Source organism: Monodelphis domestica, chromosome 8 (genome assembly GCF_027887165.1).
Source record: "Monodelphis domestica isolate mMonDom1 chromosome 8, mMonDom1.pri, whole genome shotgun sequence".
In the NCBI taxonomy this organism is placed as follows: domain Eukaryota; kingdom Metazoa; phylum Chordata; class Mammalia; order Didelphimorphia; family Didelphidae; genus Monodelphis; species Monodelphis domestica.
The window spans coordinates 123,505,783-123,525,112 of NC_077234.1; the positions used below are offsets into that span (position 1 = coordinate 123,505,783).

The following is a 19,330-nucleotide window of genomic DNA, read 5'->3' on the forward strand; positions in this document are numbered from 1 at the left end:
ATCTTGAGTCTCACACTAGATTCAAGTCCTTTTTTAATTAGCATAGAAATTTCAACAAGTCTCAGCAATCCTAGCAGGATTGTTTTCTCTTTTTGACCTGTGTACTCTTTTTGAACCATTTAGGTTAAATATGTGTTTCTGTGGCACTGTGTAGATAACCGTACTTTTTTGGCACTATGTAGATCAGCTCTGTGCTCCTGTTTATTCTCATTTCTTCAAATCAGACTCATGTACTAAGTCCCAGAATATTTAAATACTAATGGTAATTTCAGTAGTCTAATTTTTTTTTGGGTAGGCAGTTACAGTTAGAACTAATGGACATAGTAAACCTACACTAATGTTATAATCAAAAATATTTCAATTTAGGTAGATGACATGTGCTTAGGAAAATTAAATTGCATATGAAATTATAAGAAATGTGCTAAAATTTCAAATATCTCTATCTTTCTCCATCTATATATCTATCTATCCATCTATCTATCTATATCTTCTATGATCAGTGACAATAAAAAAATATCTTACAGTGAATGTCACTTAAGGAGTGGTGGAATATAAAGGTTCTTAGCCAAGGATTCACATGCATTTTTCTTACCTTGGGTATGGTCCACAGTGTGAGGGCAAATGAGGTATAAAATCAATAATATATTAAAGAAAATACAAAAATTTTTCACAAAAAAAGGCACAAAATGAAAATCAAGTCAATAGAAGTCATTAATACAGATTGCTAATATAGTTTTTTTTTTCCTGTGAAGTAATATAGGTACAAAGAAAATACCAAAAGTTCAAAATTCACAAAATATGAGTTTTCCAAATTGTCAATACAAGTTGTTATGGGCTTCCATAAAGGCACACATAAAGATAAGGGTCAAATAAAGGATGGCACAAATCAATCAAGGGTGTAGACAGGTTCTTCTTCTTTTGCTATGTTTAAGGAGAGACAAAACTGAAAAGAGTTAATAGCAACAAAACAACAAAAGCAATAGAGTTTAAGGGGCATGACCTTCTGCCCCACATGTAGGGGCAGTGGCATCCTGAGCAGTTTGTGGATGAGCTCCACTTAAGAGATATTGTTGTGAGGTCATTTGGTTTGAGTTATCTGTCTGATTTATGTTCTCAGAATTATTATTCCTGAAATTCTGATTCCTGAATGTATTCCTGTTATTATTCTGACATTTGTTGTTCCTGAAATTATTGTTTCTATAGTTGTTGTTCCTGAAATCATTATTAGTATTAGTATTATTCCAGTAGGTATTATTCTTGATTGCCTGGAATAGATTTCTATGATTCATCATTACGTAGTCCTTCTTCACACAGAAGTGGCAGGTCAGAGATCGAAAATTAGATTCTCTGAGAGGGGCAAGCAGTATTAATGTAGTATCATGCCCTCTTTCTTGTTTATCTATTTTATCACGTAAAGGTTTCAGGTCCTTTTGTATCATGTCAAATAAATCATTAGTTTCTGCCTTTTTCTCTGCATGTCCTTTTGAGACATACACTGAAGTCCTTCTCAACTCTTCCAGATCCATTTCTGGCCATTTTGGACAATGTGTTTTAAAATAGTCTTGGAATACCCTACAAGAATTATTAACAAATTGATACTAATTTGTGTGATATCCCTTTCAGTAGAAAGGTCCAGATCCAGGTATTGAGCTTCCAACTCAATTAGCTGATTCATAAATTGGAAGTGTTTTTCATCATTAGATTATGTAAGACAGTCAAATTTTGTCCAAACATCTGCTCTTTCAGCACATTCTCACATTACCTTGAGAATGGCTTCCCTAGCATTGTTTAATTGTAAATATTGTGCAGGAACATTATAGTCCCAGTGAGGATCTTGATGTGGCTGGTGAACTGCATTGCTCCCTTAGGCTTTATTTTTTTTAAACCCTTACCTTCTGTCTTGGAGCCAATACTGTGTATTGGCTCCAAGACAGAAGAGTGGTAAGGGCTAGGCAATGGGGGTCAAGTGACTTGCCCAGGGTCACACAGCTGGGAAGTGTCTGAGGCCAGATTTGAAACTAGGACCTCCCATCTCTAGGCCTGGCTCTCAATCCACTGAGCTACCCAGCTGCCCCCCTCCCTTAGGCTTTATTAACCTGAGAGATGATGATATTTCTCTCACATTCTGTTAGAAAGGCCTGAAGTAATTTTTCAACATCCTTATAAGAAGGATCACACTGGAAGAATATATTGGCCATCTTTTTCATTATAGCAATTGGTTCGTCTTTGAAGCTAGGTAGATCTCTTTTAAATTCTTTTATATCCTATGGTGTGAAAGGAATATCTCAAATTTACCACATGCCCAGTTTGTCTTATTGTGGGCACTTCCCTTGAGGGGAAAAGTAACCCAAAGGACTCAGTCTGTGGTCTCTGTTTCTTTTGAGTCATTTGTGTGCTGACTGAGGCAGTATGGGTTTTCCTCGGAGCTAGGATTGGTCATGGATGGGGAGTAGGGACAGGAGATGACAGGGTGTCAGGAAAGGAAGCAGAGGAGTCAGGAGAAGGAGCAGGGGAGGGAGGTTGGCCAGAAGGTGCACAACATAAGAGAGGAGTTTTTCTACTTGAGACATTTGAGAAGGGTCTGTCTATTTCAGGAGAAAATAGGATCTTCTCTCAGTAATTTGGGAACAGGTTCGCAAAAATTTGAATTAGAATTAGACATTTCAGGCTTGCAAAAATTAGAATTAGAATTAGATAGTTCAGTAGGATCCTCCTTTTCCACTGGACCATGGAAAGAGTGTTTGAAATTTTCCAATTGAATGTGTACTGCTGCTTGTATTTTTGCTTGTATTTTCCAATTGGCAGACTTTTGCATCTTAATACCAAGAATTAGGAAAAGCAAATTTCCTAGCATCATTATGAAAAGAAGACATTTGGAAATCTTAAAGGTTTTCAATTTGGCAAAAGTCAAAAGACTTACATATAGGGTAACGTTCATGTTGTGTTTATGTATTTATGTATTTGTTTCTTTAGTTGTATGTCTATTTATTTGTTTATTTATTTATTTGTGATGGTATAGGAAGAAAAAAACTTTTTGCTATATATATTACATATATATTGGTGCTGCTCTCTGCTGGCATAAAGGCAGCACTGCAACTCAGCAGAAAAGGGGGAATTGTCTTTGTGCTCAGTGTTGGCCTCTAGTGGTTGGAGGAACAAATTGCTAATGGGGGATGGGAGTTGGAAAAGGGAATTGTGGGTAAGGGGGTGGAGTTAAGGCACTGTGTGGTGTTGTGAATCAGAATGGAGGAAGGGGGTGAAGTTAAAGCACTCTGGGGTGACTTGCTCTAAAAGGTAAGTTGGGTTTGGGTTTGGGTTTGAGAGTTGCCTGTCTCAGGGCAATTTTGCTCCAGAGTGAAAGGTTGGAGATAAGCAGTAAGGGTTTGGGGCAGTAAGGGAGTTTTTGAAGCAGGCTGGGGTGGGTGGAAGAGAGAAAGACTAGGGTTTTTCCCGGACCCTTGCTGGTTTCTTTAGTCAGATACCCTGCTGGGTCCTAGAGGCAAGGGTGAGGGGGATTAGGGTAAAGCTCCTGGTCTGAGTGTAGGGGCAAAAAATACCAGGAACCCTTGTTAAGGCAGATGAGCCAAACTGCTTAGTAGGAGAAAGGGACCCCTGCTGGGTTGGGTTTTGGGGCAGGAATTTTTTAACTTACCTGAAGATTTTGAGGGGGAGCAGTAAATAGTTTGAGAAGATTATAGGTTCACGTCCTTGGAAAGAACATGAATCAGGCAACCATGAAAAAATACTTTAAATTAAATAATTAATTAATTGAATTTAGTGTTTTGTTTTTTTTAATGACATCTGGAAAATAGATCCAGGAGAGACTTTTAAAAAAAGTCTGGACATAATACAAGAAATGCAATAATACAATATTATACAATATACAATTGGATAAACAAGAAATTATCAAAGATATATCGTTGAATAAAAGCATTAACTAAAAATTGAAAGAATCTATGGCTTATCTGCAGAAATGAATCCCCAAATGACAACTTCCAGGAATATTTTACCTAAATGAAGCATAAATGCAAATCAAGGAGAAAATACTATAAACAGCTAGAAAGAAACTATTCAAATACTAAGGAGCTACAGTCAGTATTACATAAGACTTAGCAGCTTCTACATTAAAGGATTAGATGGCGTGTAATAAGATATTCTAGAATGTGAAAGATCTATTTTTATTAACCAGAATCAGCTATGCACTAAAACTGAGTATATCCTTTGGGGGGGAGGGGAATGATCATTTAATTAACTAGAAGATTTCCATGCATTCCTGATGAAAAGACCAGACTTAAACAGAAAATTTGACATCCTAAAACAAGACTCAAGAGAAGAACAAAAAAGTAAAAAAAGAAAGAGAAAGTTGAAAGGATTCAATTAGGTCAAACTGTATGTATATGCAAAGATATCTGTAATTCTTAAAAATGTATTCATAAGTATTAGAGCAGTTAGAAGTATACATAGAAATAGTATATTGGAATAAGCTGATTAGGATTGTACTAAGAGAAAAGGAAAGAGAGAGGTGGAATTGGGTAAGTTATCTCACCTAAAGAGGTATGAATAACTGATACAGTGGAGGAAAGGATACTCATTTGCCTATAGAATATTATCTTACCCTTCAGAGAAGTAGGAGGGGAATAAGAAAAGGGGTGAGGGGGATAATAGAAGGGATGGGGAAGTAGTAGGTGGTGACTTAAAGCAAAACACCTTTAAGAAGAGACAGAGTGAAAGGAGCAAGAGCAGGATCAACAGGGGAAAATAAGATGGAGGGGAATACACAGTTGGCAATTATGTCTATGAATGTGATTGGAATGAATTCACCCATAAAACTGAAGTGTAGACCAGAGTGAATTAAAAACCAGAGTCCTACAAAATGTTGTTTATAAGAATCATATTTGAAGAAGGGAGAAGCAGAGTAAATGTTAGAGGCTAGAGTATAATTTATTGAGCATTATCTGAATTTTAAAAAGGAGTAGAAATTATGATATCAGTCAAAGCTAAAGCAAAAATAGATATATAAGGAAGAAAATTATCTCTTCCAAAAATATATTATGGACAATGAAGTAATATCAGAGTATTTGCACCAAATGGCATAGCCTCCAAACTTTAAAAGGAGAAATTGAATGAACTTCAAGAGGAAATAGACAGTAAAACTATATCAGTGGGTTACCTCAACTTCCCCCATCTAGATCTAGACAAATCAAACCAAAAAATAAAAAAGAAAGAAGTAAAGGAACTGAGTGAAATTTTAGAAAATTTAGAACTCATAGGTCTTTGGGGATAATTTAATTGGAATAAAAAGGAATATACTTCCTTTTAGTAGTACATGGCTCCTCCACAAAAAATATTGACCATGAGTTAGGTCCTTAAAACTTTACAACTAAGTGCAGAAAATAAGAAATAATAAATGCATTCATTTTGGATGATAACACAATAAAAATTATAACCAATTATCCATGGAAAGACAAATAAAAATAATTAAATCATCAATATAAAAAAATGAAAAGGGTGAACTCACCACCAATGAAGAGAAAATTAAAACAATCATTAGGAGCTATTTTACCAAACTATATGACAATAAATCTGACAATCTAAGTGAAAAATAGGAATATTTACAAAAATATAAATTACCCAAATTAACAAAAGATAGAATAGAATACTTAAATAATCTCATCTCAGAAAAAGAAATTGAAGACTCAGTGCTGTGTCCACTCCCCCAAGAGACTGCATGCTGTGCCCCCTCCCACTGAGTGCCAGACATCCTCTCTCCCCCTCTCTCACCCCACAGCCCACACAGGGGAAGGAGAAAGTACTCTCATACTCCCATTGAGCTGTTGGGCTGAGGGCTGAGTAAAGTAAAAAAAAAATGTCCTCAGTTCAGGTGAAGAGGGGGAATGGAGGGGCCTGAGTGCTTTTCCCCCCTATAGCTCTGCCAACTTTGAGTTGCCCTCTTTATCCCCTGTGTGCTCCCACTGGGCTCCTGGGAGGAGGGGCAAGTAATATGAAAAAATGTTGTCACACATGGTGGAGAGGGGGAAGGAAGCAGCTCTGCCTGAGTCCCTCTGCCTTTCTAGTAAAAAACTTGGGGGTGGGCAGAAAAGGTGGCCATGTGCCTACAGACTCTGTGTGCCATCTTTGACACTAGTGCCATAGGTTTTTCATCACTGGACTAGGAGTAAATAAAACCTCAGCAATCTAGTGTTTGATAAAACCAAAGATCCAAAATTTTGGAATAAAAGCTTACTATTTAACAGAAACTTCTGGAAAATTTTGAAAACAGTTTGGCAGAAACTAGATATAGACCAATATTTCACACCTTATATAAAAATAAAGTCAAAATAGGTATATAATTTAGATTTGAAGAGTGATACCATAAGTGAATTAGGGGAACAGAATAGTTTACCTGGAAGATCTTTGGAGAAGGGAAGAATTTATTATATCATGAGATAGAGAACATCATAAAATATAAAATGAATAATTTTGATTATACTAAATAAAAAAAAGATTTTATACAAGCAAAGGCAATGTAACCAAGATTTGAAGGGAAACAAAATCAGGAAAATATGATGAATTTCTCAAATTTATAGATAACTATGACAAATTTAAAAGAGTACAATCCATTCTTCAATTAACAAGAAATTTTCAGATGAAGAAATCAAAACTATTATTAATCATATAAAAATGTTCTAAATCTCTTGATTAGAGAAATGCAAATTAAAATGCTTTGGTACCACCCCATGCCTATCAGATCTGTCAATGTGACAATAAAGGAAAGTCATAAAAGTTGGAGGAGATTTGTTGAAATTGGGACACTGATACAATGTTGGTGGAGTTGTGAACTAATCAAAGCATTCTTATGGGCAATTTGGAACTATAAAACGGTGTATACCCATTGTTCCTGTAATATCTATTGGGTCTGTATCTTTAAAGAGACCATATAAAAGGGGAAATAGCCTACTTGTTCAAAATATTTATAGAAACTCTTTTTGTGGTGGCAAAAAATTGGAAATTGAGAGGATGTCCATCAATTGGGGAATGCCTGAACAAATTGTGGCACATGTCGATAATGGAATACTATTGTGCTATAAGAAATAAGCAAGATGATTTCAGTAAAAGCTAGAAAGATCAGCATGAACTAATGCGGAGCCAAATAAGCTGAACCACAAGAACTGTACAAAGTAAAAACAATACTGTACAATGATCACCTGTGAAAACTTGACTACTCTTGGCAATGCAATGATCTGGAAAAATCCTGAAAGACATGATGGGGAATGTTATCTGCCTGCAGAGAAAGAACGATTGGAGTTAAGTAGATGCAAATCTACTATACTATCTTTCACATCGATGTATTTACAATTTTATTTTGGTTTTGTATGAGTGGGCTCTTACAACAATGACCAGTATGGAGGTATATTTTCACATTATAATAAATGAAAAGAATAATTGACGAATTGGAGTATGTTCAAAGGAAAGTGATGAAGACCTCTCATATGTGGTAATGATGTAAGGGACTTAGTTTGGATCCTCAAGGTATCAAACACACTGAAAAGTAGCAAATGTTAATGTTAAAAAAATTTACATAAAGAATGTTAACTATCTAGGCAGTTATCAAACATGTATTGAGTCCTGATTGTGTGACACATACACTGCAAAACACTAAAAACAGAAAGGCAAAAACCGAAAATAAACAACATGAAAAAGAATAAAAATTCTGCTTTCAAGGAGCTCATAATCTAATGGATAAAAGATGCAATATATACTATGTATGAATATATTTATACATATAAATGTACATATATATTTTATATATATATATATATATATATATAAGATAAATAGTGAGGATTAGATTTTGGGAGTCTGGAGGAGACAGGGATTTGGGTGTAGGCAGTAGGAAAGCAGAGAAAAGAGAGTGATTGAAGATTAGTGATAGAGTAGATAAAATAGAAGGGTCTGTCTGTTAGAGAAGAGGGCATGGAATGGAATCACTTGTGCATGCATAGGGGTTTGACTTAAACAAAAGAAAGGCTACTTCTTCATGTGAGATAAGAGTCAAAGAGGAGATTATATAACAAGACAACTGAATGATATGAAACTGAAGTTAGCATTGTTTTATGATTTTCTTCAACTCAATTTTGCAACACAGGATCAATGTGCCTAATTTCCCATCTTTATATTTACAAAATGAAATTAACCAACACATTCGTTCTTGGCAGCACTGATGAAGTTTGAGGACATCAGACATTAATAAATTATATTCCTTAGTAGATCACAAGTAACTAAAAAGGCTAAAGAATACTTTGTATTTGTTGACTATGAATTTGATTTGATTTAAGACAAAATTCTGTTCAAAAAGATGTCTGCAAAGTAGATGTAAGAATATTACAAGATTCCTTGAAAGATATAACAATAGAGATGTTGTTCAATGACTATCTTATAACAACATTAAGCAACAAAGTGATGGGGCTCAAAAAGGTATTTGCCACAATCGTGGAGGATATACATTACAGAGTTATTAATGAAGAAGGGTTTCCTGTTAGATGAGGTCCATTATAGGCTCAAAGTTAAGACCTAGTCAAATTCTAAGAGAATCTAGGTTTGTCTTTGATCCAAAGCAGAGGTTCCCCAGATTTCTCTATTCACAGTGCTCTGTCTCTCATTAACTTTTTTTCATGATATCCCCCAAGTCAAAATAAATGCATAATAGGTAAATTTATTAATTAGTTAAATCCAAACAAGTTAATTATTTATATACTAACTACTTAGTAGCCATAAAAATATATAAATAGAAAGAAAAATAAAACTTGATTTCATTCTTAAATAACAATAATTACTTACCAATGTGATACAGTGACCTATGTGACATTTAAAGTAGTATAAGCCATATAAACTGTGATGATTAAAATAGTGGAAGTCATAAACTGTTACAGATAAAAGAGTGGTTGGCTTAAATTGTGACCACAGATTATATGGTTTCAAGATTGTGTCTTGTTTTAAATCAAATATAGGGTGGTCTTCAGGGAAAAATTCCTAAATATTAAATATACCAAGTCAGCTGGGTTTTATAGAGATTTTAATTAATACAAATGAGGGATTAATGAAAGAGAGAGAGAGAAAAAAAGGAAATAATGAGAAAAAGGGCTATACCAGCCTGGGCCAGCATGAGCCAGCCTAGGCTGAAAACCCTAAGAGAGAGATCAGTCAGTTTTTTATCCACTCACCACAAGATTTGCCCAAGTAAGATTCTAGTGTTCAGAGAGACACCAGCTGCCTCCTCCAATTCAGCTTTTCCCAGCTGAATCTCCGGAGACCTCCTTTTTGACCTCTTTTTAAAGTGAATTTTCTTATATGTCACCTCCCCTAAGTTCTCACATCTACCAATCACAATAGACATTTTTCCAAAGGACTGACCATTCTTAATTCACACCTGAGTAGACTTAAACTTTTGATTAAGTTCACACCTGAAAAAACCTCTGAGTAAGTTCTCACCTCTTTGCTCCTTGTAAATTCACAAGTTGCCTGACCTTTATAGGTACTTAGCACCCTTTTTGTATTAGATCTAAAAATAGGCACAGCTTAAGAACTTTTGCCTTACTATAAGTATGGGTTTAAGTATTTTTCATTGTTCAGCAAGGAGTTTCTTCCCCTAAAGCAGGCTTAAGTAGGGGTGGAGTAGAGCTCTCACATTCCTGATCTAAGTTCCTTCATTTTTTAAAATGGGGAATGGTCTTAACTAAATCTTATGAAGTAGGGTCTGAGAATTTTTAAGATTCACACCTATTGTGGGAGTTGTTCCAAAGACCCCTGTGACAGTGAAAATCCACAAAGTAGCAGTGTTATATTAGTTTTATTTTTTATATATATTTTAAAGCTTTATAAACCCTTCCCACTCTCCTATACTTTTCCACATTATTATTAACCTACAGTCACTGAGCCAATCATCGCCTTGGATTCAGAACACAGCCCTGTGTTTGGTTGTCCTTCATTCATATCAGCCAATAGTGTGCCGCGATAAGTGTAACTCCATGATACAATTAGTTATGTATATTTTGAAAACCCAGGATACATTGAAGCCCTGATAAGTGAACTACAATATAGGGAGGTATGACTATATATATGCCTGCTGGACACTGCAAAAGGTGATATGGCACAGTAAATGATAGGAATATGGAAGATATTGTAGTAGCCAAAACTACAATAAAAATAATTTGAAATATTAAAGAACTCTAAAAATGGAATTATGATACATGTAGTATCTGACAGAGGTTGAGAACTGCTATATTTACTTTGACTTTTATAATACCCCCCCAGAGCCTATGAATTCTTGGTATGTCACAGTTTGGGAACTTTGGGGATAAGCATTTAATATGATCTAGTATTCAAGAATTCTATTGGCAATTGAAAAAAATCTTAAAATCATGATCAATTTATTGCCGTGAACTGATGTGGCTATACTAAAAGATTCATTTTACACACATTTCTTTTTTGAATGTACCTCTGAAATTGTAGAAAAAATCATACAGCACATAATTAGAGGATGGGACTTGTAGGTAGGTGAAGAAGGAAGCAATTTTGATCTTTACTTAGAGAGATGTAATAAATTGCAACTTTTAATATTGTTATTTATTTAAAAATGAAAATTTTAATGTCAGACATGCTACACTCCTTGGCAAATTGATCTTAAGAGGAGTCATGTGTTACAGAGACAGCCTATTTTTACAGTAGATAATAAGATACAGGGCATACAATTTTTAAACTTTGCTTAGTTTCCTTCCTTCCTTCCTTCCTTCCTTCCTTCCTTCCTTCCTTCCTTCCTTCCTTCCTTCCTTCCTTCCTTCCTTCCTTCCTTCCTTCCTTCCTTCCTTCCTTCCTTCCTTCCTTTCTTTCTCTCTCTCTCTCTCTCTCTCTCTCTCTCTCTCTCTCTCTCTCTCTCTCTCTCTCTCTCTCTCTCTCTCTCTCTCTCTCTTTCAATGAAAGCTTATACCCTATGCTTTTTTTTTCCTATAATGCCTTTCATCCAGCAGATGCTTAACACAATTTTGTTAAATATAAATTGAGGCTACCAAATAAAATTGTAACTACTCTGTGCTTTATCAAGAAAACTTTCCATTATTACCATATAAATATTAATCTTGACAAAGACTAACTATAAGTAGACTTGGTTTAACATTGTAAATTTTTCTTAAAATTAAGTTTTCAGTAATGGTTTTAGAAGAATTTGAAAAAAAGAAGGAACTATAAAGATTGCCAGTTGCTACTAATATTAATGTAGGAAGTGCCTTTAGATTTTTATTATAATACATTTTTATTTTTTCCAGATTGGATGTCAGTACAATTTTTCAATCATCATTTCCTTACATTTCACAATCCATGTTCTCTCTCCCTTTCCCCCGTTACCTCTCCCCAAGAAAACAGGTAATCAACATAGGTTGTACATATATTATCATATAATACATATTCCCCTGTTTTTCATGTTCTGGAAGAAGACACATTGTTTTCACTGGTAAAAAATGCAGAGAGGAAATAACATTTGCATTTAAACATTTGAAAGCAAATTACAACCTGGAATAATTAGCTACTAAGTGCCTACTGTATACTTTGGATATTAAAAGAATGGGATCCTATTATGATGTGCTACATTTTCTCATAGTAGAGAATTAATATGTGTCATTGAAAAAATAATGAACTAGGCTTAGGATGAATGAGATGCTATGAATAGTTCAGTAGACAGATGGGATCTAGTCAGCTTAGCACACCATTATTTGTTACATAGATTAGAACCATTACATGCTAACAGATTTGTTCCTGCCATTATGACAAATTAAAAGAGATCATTGCACATGCAAAAACATTAACTTTCCGACCTTGAAGGTTTTGGTGCATTTCTGTGACTTGCCAGCATGGACAAATACATTATTCTCTCACTTTTGTAAATGATTGTGCCAATTGTGACTCTCCGCTTCCTTCTCAGAAATTGTTGACATGCAAAAGAAAAATCCACTTCTACATCCTAAAAGTTAATGAGGCTGCAATTTCCTATGCTTCCATTTCCCAATGAAACAAATGGTACAGATCAAATTCAGGGAAATTCTCCAAGGGAATGAAAATATTCAGAAGAGTCTTTTTAATATTGTCCATAAGCTTAACTTGAGTCTTCTGAATATGACCATAATAGGCGCACATGTGAGTATGAAAACAGATGTAAGCAAGTAAATTATGTGTGTATATATGAGATGATAAGTAGATAGATGGATAAGGATAGACTAAATAATGGCTATCATGTACAAAGGTTCAGCTGATGGAAGCTTTTTTGGTTTCTGAACTACTGAGAAAAACCAATCCCAAGATCTTCAAAAGCCAAAGTGTTATTTATGAATATTTAAAATAATATAAATAAATAAAAAAATAAAATAAAATAAAATAATTCAAATGAGATGCAACTGAGATCAGAAATATCAATATATGTTTATCGCCATATATTTTTCACTCATATATTTTAGAGTTATGTTGTACTTTATATGAGTATATAAGTACCCACACCATAAACACATACACATAATACATCTACATATACATGCATGCGTGTATATCTCTATATACCAACACCAGGAAGCAGATGGCACTATAATTCTGATCTCCAATTTACAAATGAGTAAACTGACACTCAGATAAGTGAGCCATGAAACGACCCAGTAATCTTGGATGTCAGTCAGCCTCTGATTTCAGGTTCCAAGTCAATATCTTTCCATAACATGACAGTCACATCTTATCAAAGTATAATATATGTATACCTAAATGTATTATGTCTATGTGTTTTATGAGACTGAAAGCAAATTGTTTCTTTTTCTAGAACAAGAAAATGGATTTTTAGAAAAGCCTCCCCCTCACTTTTGAAGTTTTAAATATTTGTCTTCTAAGAACAAGATTGACAGCTTCTTTTTCATTAGTCAAAGTGCTTAGTGGTGACATGAATATATTGTGGTCACAGTAAACTATCAGAAAAGATTCAGTAGTCCTAAAAATGTATTAAAACGTTTAAAGAAATTTATTGTTATGGGTGAAGAAATTTGGGGTTAATTTAAATATGATAAACTTAAATTAGCAAAGGAAGAACTAGTCAGGGACGTTTCAAGATATGTCAGAGACTCGCTATACAGTGATGCAGCTAAATTCAAGGGAACCATCAGGTTTCTAAAAGGAGATGTGTACCTTGCAAGAGGTAATACAAAATAATTTCAGGATAAAGAATGAGAAAGCCCTTATTGAGCGCAGAACTCTAACTGGCATTTATATAGCCTTTTAAGGTTCAGAAAACACTTTGCATATTCTATATTATTTGAGACTCAAAATAGTCCCATGAGGCAAGGACTACCAGCATTATCTTATTTGTTTGTTTTTAAGGTGATTAAGTGACTTCTCCATTCCATTAAATGTCAGAGGTCCTTCTTTGACTTTAAGTCTAGTGCCTTTACTAGCATAATATTTTTTGCTAAGTATCATGGAGGAAACAAAAGAGAAAAATATGGTTACTTTACTCAAGGATGTTTCTTATAACCTGTGTGGGGATGAAAAGCTTAACAGTTTTTAGAAAAGTAATTAATCACTAACGTATATGCTAGGAACAACTGTGTAATCATGGGCAAGTTATTTAACCCCTCAGACTCAGTTTCCTCAATTGTAAAATAAGAATGATAATCCTAGGGTTGATTGTTGTGAAATAATATAAAATCCTAATTGTAAAGCACTTAGCATAGTGCCTGGCACATAGTAAGTGCTTTAAATATGAGTTAGTTTTATCATTATTATTATTGGTGAACCATTACTTAATAATTTATTATTTTATTTAACCAATTGACCTATTAATTAAATTGAAATGAAAGCACAATCCTTGCCCTGAAAATCTTTGCTGTTGAGTAGACATAGTATTGAACAATAAAGTTAGAACTGAACGACAACAGGTGTTTACTGGTAAGGCTTGATGTCCTTCGGCAATAGTGAATCATCATAGGTTCTTGAGCGATGAAGTGACAAGATGAAAATACATACAAGGGCAATGGCATGAGTATATGTACTTACTCATTACAAAACTGGACAGCTGGTTACATGACAGCCTAGAGTGCTACCCATAAAGGTAGTGTGAAGGAAAAATGATCTTGATGTCAGAATATGCTGTTTGACTTAATTGCCTTCCTTTCTCCTAAAGACTAAACACTGTATTCTAAACCTGACTCAATTATTGAAACAGGTCAGCCTTGGCTATCAGGCCAGTTTGCTGTCCTAGCCTAGACCAACTTCTAATAGGGGAGGACACATAGAGACAGGATACGTCACACCAGTAAATGCCATAGAACACTCCTGATTTATTATATATTCTAAACAAGATGAAAAAAGCTATATAAAATGAGATCTTTTACCTAAGGGACTGAAGTTGTTACCAGAAAACAGGCTTCTTTAGCATGCTAATAAATTTATTTTCCTTTCATTTTGGCAACCTACTTTATTTGGTCTTCAGTCTTTCACACCTGATGGTGAGTGAGATTACTCCTAGTTTCTTGTGGAAAAACAAGTTAAGAAATTCTTCAGTAACTGCAAAACTTGGGTTCAAGTCTCACTTCTATGACTAGGTGTATGACTGAGAACAAATCATTTAATCTTTCAAAACCTCATTTCTTCATCTGTTGAACTTATAATACCAACCTCAGAGGGTTAGGGGGTGAGGGAGGAGGTAAGAAGGGAAGAGTTTCTGTTGTTGTTAAAGGATTTCATGTTTAGTCTTTGCATCAACACTCATTAAATACCTATCACAGGCAAGGTTTCTTCTCTCATTTTTATTTTGCCAAAGAGCCTTGTAAAAGAGTCTTTAAAATAACCTTAGGGTACTCTGCTACTTTTTGTTTACTTGACTTTGGGTGTGTTACTCACTCTGATTCCAAAATACAATCTGTCTGGCTAATGGTGCAAAAAGGCATATTTATGCTGATTTTTAGACCATTCTACCAGTAACAGTAAAACTACACATGTCACATATACAGAGTGAAAGCTATTAAGGGAGACCATCTGTGGTTCACAGTGGTCTAAGACTACAGGTGTTTTGCTAGATTTGTGTTCAAAAATGAAAAAGGAAGATGTAATTTATATTTAGAGCTTAACACTACCTATAATAGCAGGAGCCGTGTGCTCTGCAGAATAAATAATACCCTGGCTTCAAAGGCAAAACATCCCGTTTTATTTAAGACTTCTCTAATCTGTGAATGAAGTGTCATATTTAAGAAGTGTCTTTTAGAGGCAAAGTGGTATGGCTGCAGGGATAGAAATCATTTCAATACAGGAATACCAGGTAGATTTCGTGTTCTTTTTGTAACACTTGCTAACTGTATGCATCAGGTCAAGTAATTTAATCTGACAGTGGCTAAGGCAACTCTCTAAGACTTTACCTTACATAGGAATTTTGGTCTATTCTAATGAAGGGAATGTTCCCTCAAGAGGACATAATCTAAGTAGTGGAACCAGAAATATGGAGATTTAGGCTACCATCAAATTAAAACCCATACATTTTGTTTGCATAAATAATGCTATAGAATTTAATGGTATTTCATTTTACAATCAAATCAGAATCATCTACTGCTATTAAACTATCCCAATTGACTCTAATGCATTGTTGGGGGAGTTGATACCTAATTCAACCACTCTAGAGAGTAATTTGGAACTGTGCCCAAAGAGCTATAATACTTGATCCAAAAACATCACCAGTGGAATCCCCAAAAAAAAGCCAAAAAGAAAGGAAAAGTTACTATACATACAAAAATACTTGTAGCAGCTGTTTTGTAGTGGCAAAGTATTAGAAACTGGGAAGGGGAGATGCTCATCAATGTGGGAAAGGCTGAGTAAGTCATGGTATATGATTGTGATAGGATATGATTATAATAAAAGAAATGAACAGCATGTGTTCAAAAAAAACTTGGAAAGATTTGCATGCCTATGTGTGCAAGTGGCTGTCACTTTCTTACTCCTCGTCCTACCTTTCCCAGACCCTTCTCTCTAACTTGAAATCCAAACTTTGTCCCTACCTGCCCAAGGTGATTTTTTTCCTCCAACACAAAGATTCTTAATTACAGTTGTGCTTTTCTTCTGTGTGGATTCAGTTAAACTAAATGGCAATACCAGTTTAAAAAATGAATACCTTTCCTTTTATTTGGAGAAGTTCATCTATTAAGACAGTTTTTCTTTTTCTTAAGGAGCAACATAGGGGAAGGCAAACAGTAGATATTTGGCAGCATTCTGGAGGAAATGGATATAAAGGCACTGATGAGAAATGGGAGCAGAAAGGGTGAATATTTCAGTTATATCTGTCCTTGGTTATATGACCCCATCACAGTTAGATTGAAGAGTCACCCAGCATGAGTGTGTGAGTGAACAAAGGTTATTTGGGTCCCCCATCACTCTGTCACAGTCTGGTGCCATCATTCAGCCAACAGACATAATCTGCAGTGGGAGATTCAATCTTGTCTGTGGAGAAAAAAAGATCAAGCATTGTTGTCTTCAGTATCCAAATACTACATCTCTTGTTGACTGTAAGTAACCATGATAGATATACTATTTGATTTCAAATTCATTTCATTTCATTGGTATAAAATGCATGTAAGAACAGAAGATAAATATTGATTTTCTTTGTGAAATTGCTTTCATTCATCTATTTTGCACCATGCAAGTCATAAAAAATCACATTTAATAGCAATCTGAATGATTTCTGGCACATCATCAGATTCAATAGTGGTGGCATTACATAATATGGTTAGCACTGTTCTGAAATATAAAGAAAAGTTATTTTCCATAAATGTCTGTCTTCTCTTCCCTGACCAGGGATTTTGTGAACAAAGTCTACAATAACTGAGGATTCCAGAGTAGATGACTCATCTGAATCTCTACTGAGTTTCTAGGCAAATGCCTGGTACTCTGATCCACTGTAAAATGAGTTTCCAGGTTTATCTTTAGCTGAAGATAAAACTTCCCAATAGGAACACTTGTTAAGATTGCCTGAGATCAAGGGCAATTTTAATCCTATGCCTATAAATCATTGTTTGTCTATTTTTTCTCCCCTAAACACAAGATGACTTTATTATCAAATCACAAGTGCTACATCATTTGTTATAAACATACTATCTCTAAGTTAAAGGGAAATGCTTTGACATTTGGATACTTTGACATTTTCTCATTGATATTAATGGTGCTATGCGATTGTCATTCAGCATGCCATTTACTCACAGAACCATGCTTATTAATTACAAATGTTGTGTAATCTGTTTGGCATGTAAAAGGTTATGTGTTCTTTTAATTTCCCATTTTTGATTAAATCTAAATCAGCATAGATGCAAACCCACTGTAAACTAAAATATGAACTTTAAATAGTAATTTAACACCAGAGATTAGCATGTCAGTAAAAAAAAAAAAATCTGATGCCCCTAAAGGAGTCAGATAGAAATGTAGTCTCTGTAAGCAAGGGTTCTGCATTTGCAAATTTCAGCTCTCCCTATATGAATTCCAGAAACAAATAGAGGTGAAAATGTTCCTTTTACTGGCACAGGAAGTTTTTCACTTGCATGTGTGATTTAATTAAATGCAAATAGAAAGAGCTCTCTTACAGGGCAGGAATATGAATATTTAATGAGCCGCTTTTCAGTGGAGCATTATTTGACTTGATGTATTTCGATGGAGACTGACAAACAGGCCTCGGTTGAAAAAATGATGCTATCTAGAAGTGGACAGAGCCACCACGTTGAAAATAACTGCTTTAGAGAACTTTGTAGCGTTATGCAAATCCAAAAAGGTTCTTTTCTTAAGCCCACATGGCACGCTTTCCTTAGATTTTTTTCCCCCTGCATGCATGAACCTCTAGATATATTTCATATTCATTGATTTCCTCATATATTGAAAACCCATATTTATCTCAAACTGGTAGACTTTGCAATGTAGGCCTGATAGTGTTTCATTCTAACATTGAAAAATAGAGCAGCATCACTTACAAACTAGGGAAAGAGGTCTGTTTCCAGAGATAAGGGCAAGCATACATAAAGGGTTCAAATTCACTCAACTCTTTTACAAGAGGTTTGTGTTCGTCTAGGTCTTGCTCCTGACAGGTATGTTTTCTGTAACGCTTAGATTTATATTCTCATCAGTGTGGAGACTTCTGCCACCAATGTAGATTAACCTCCCTAAACCCTCCTCATCCTTGGTGATTCTTGTCCATGTTCTTCCATAAATCCTCTACAGAGGATATGACTGAAGCACTGGAGGCCTTCCTCTGCTTCATTTAATATTTTACGATGATCATTTCAGCACTAAAGTCACCCATTTCTAGCCATCATTCTTGTTCCATGATTGCTACAACTCCCTGGCCATGCATGTTCTAGAAAACAGACCTTGTAAACATGGCATCGTTGGTTATCTGCTGGCCGTCTTTATAGGTCATTCGTGGTATTGACGAGGAGATCATGTGTTCTGGGAGTCTCAGACATTTACTCTCGTCAGTAGCATTTATAAAAAAAAAACTTCATTCTGAGGCATTGAGAAGGATGGAATCATCCAGATCCCTCATTGCCTCCTGAGATCATAGGACTAAGAATCTAAAGCTGGTAAAGACCTTAGAGGAAAAGCTCAGAGAAATTTAGGGAATTGTCAAGATCACAAAAGCAATATTTGAACCCATGTCCTCTAGCTATAGAGGCAGACCTCTTTCTAACCTATAATTCAGTGACAGACAGAAATGATTGCCAATCTTCATTACTTGAAGCACTGATAGATAGGAGAGACAGAGAGAAAAAGAGAGTCCAAGAGATAGTGAGACAGAGAGACAGTGAGTCATAGAGAGGGGTATAGGTTTATAGATATATAAACACACATATATATATATATATATATATGAATGTATTTTTAGGTCTATTTGTGTCTGTATGGGTATATGTCTAGTAAGGTGGAAAGAGCACTGAATCATGGAATAAAAGGAACTGGTTCCAAATTCTGTCTCATTTATTCCTCATGTAATATTTGAATAATTCACTCCCTCTGAGCTTCAGTTTTCTTCATTTATTAAATAAGGGATAACACTAGATTGGCCTCTGAGGTCCCTTGTAGCTCTGGCTTTATTATCCATTTATCCTAATGGGCTAACTTTATTTTGCCATCTATCAATATACATTCAAAATACTTTTTCACTGAGAAAACAGCTGGACTAAAGTCTTTTAAATGACTAGATTTCAATGAGATTTATAGTGTTATAGAATTCAATATAATTAGTATTATTTAATCTGCAACATAAAAACTTTGTTCCATCTCA

At 34.9% G+C, this 19,330-nt stretch overlaps 1 long non-coding RNA gene across 1 annotated transcript in view; it reads left to right on the forward strand.

The window, feature by feature from the left end:
• Positions 1 to 3,176: 3,176 nt before the first annotated feature.
• The window catches only part of LOC130455903 (uncharacterized), a 110,378-nt gene continuing 94,224 nt past the window's right edge, over positions 3,177 to 19,330 (forward strand). The window contains exon 1 of the long non-coding RNA XR_008914163.1: positions 3,177 to 3,294. This is a non-coding gene — a long non-coding RNA (uncharacterized LOC130455903). The remainder of the gene's footprint in view (positions 3,295 to 19,330) is intronic.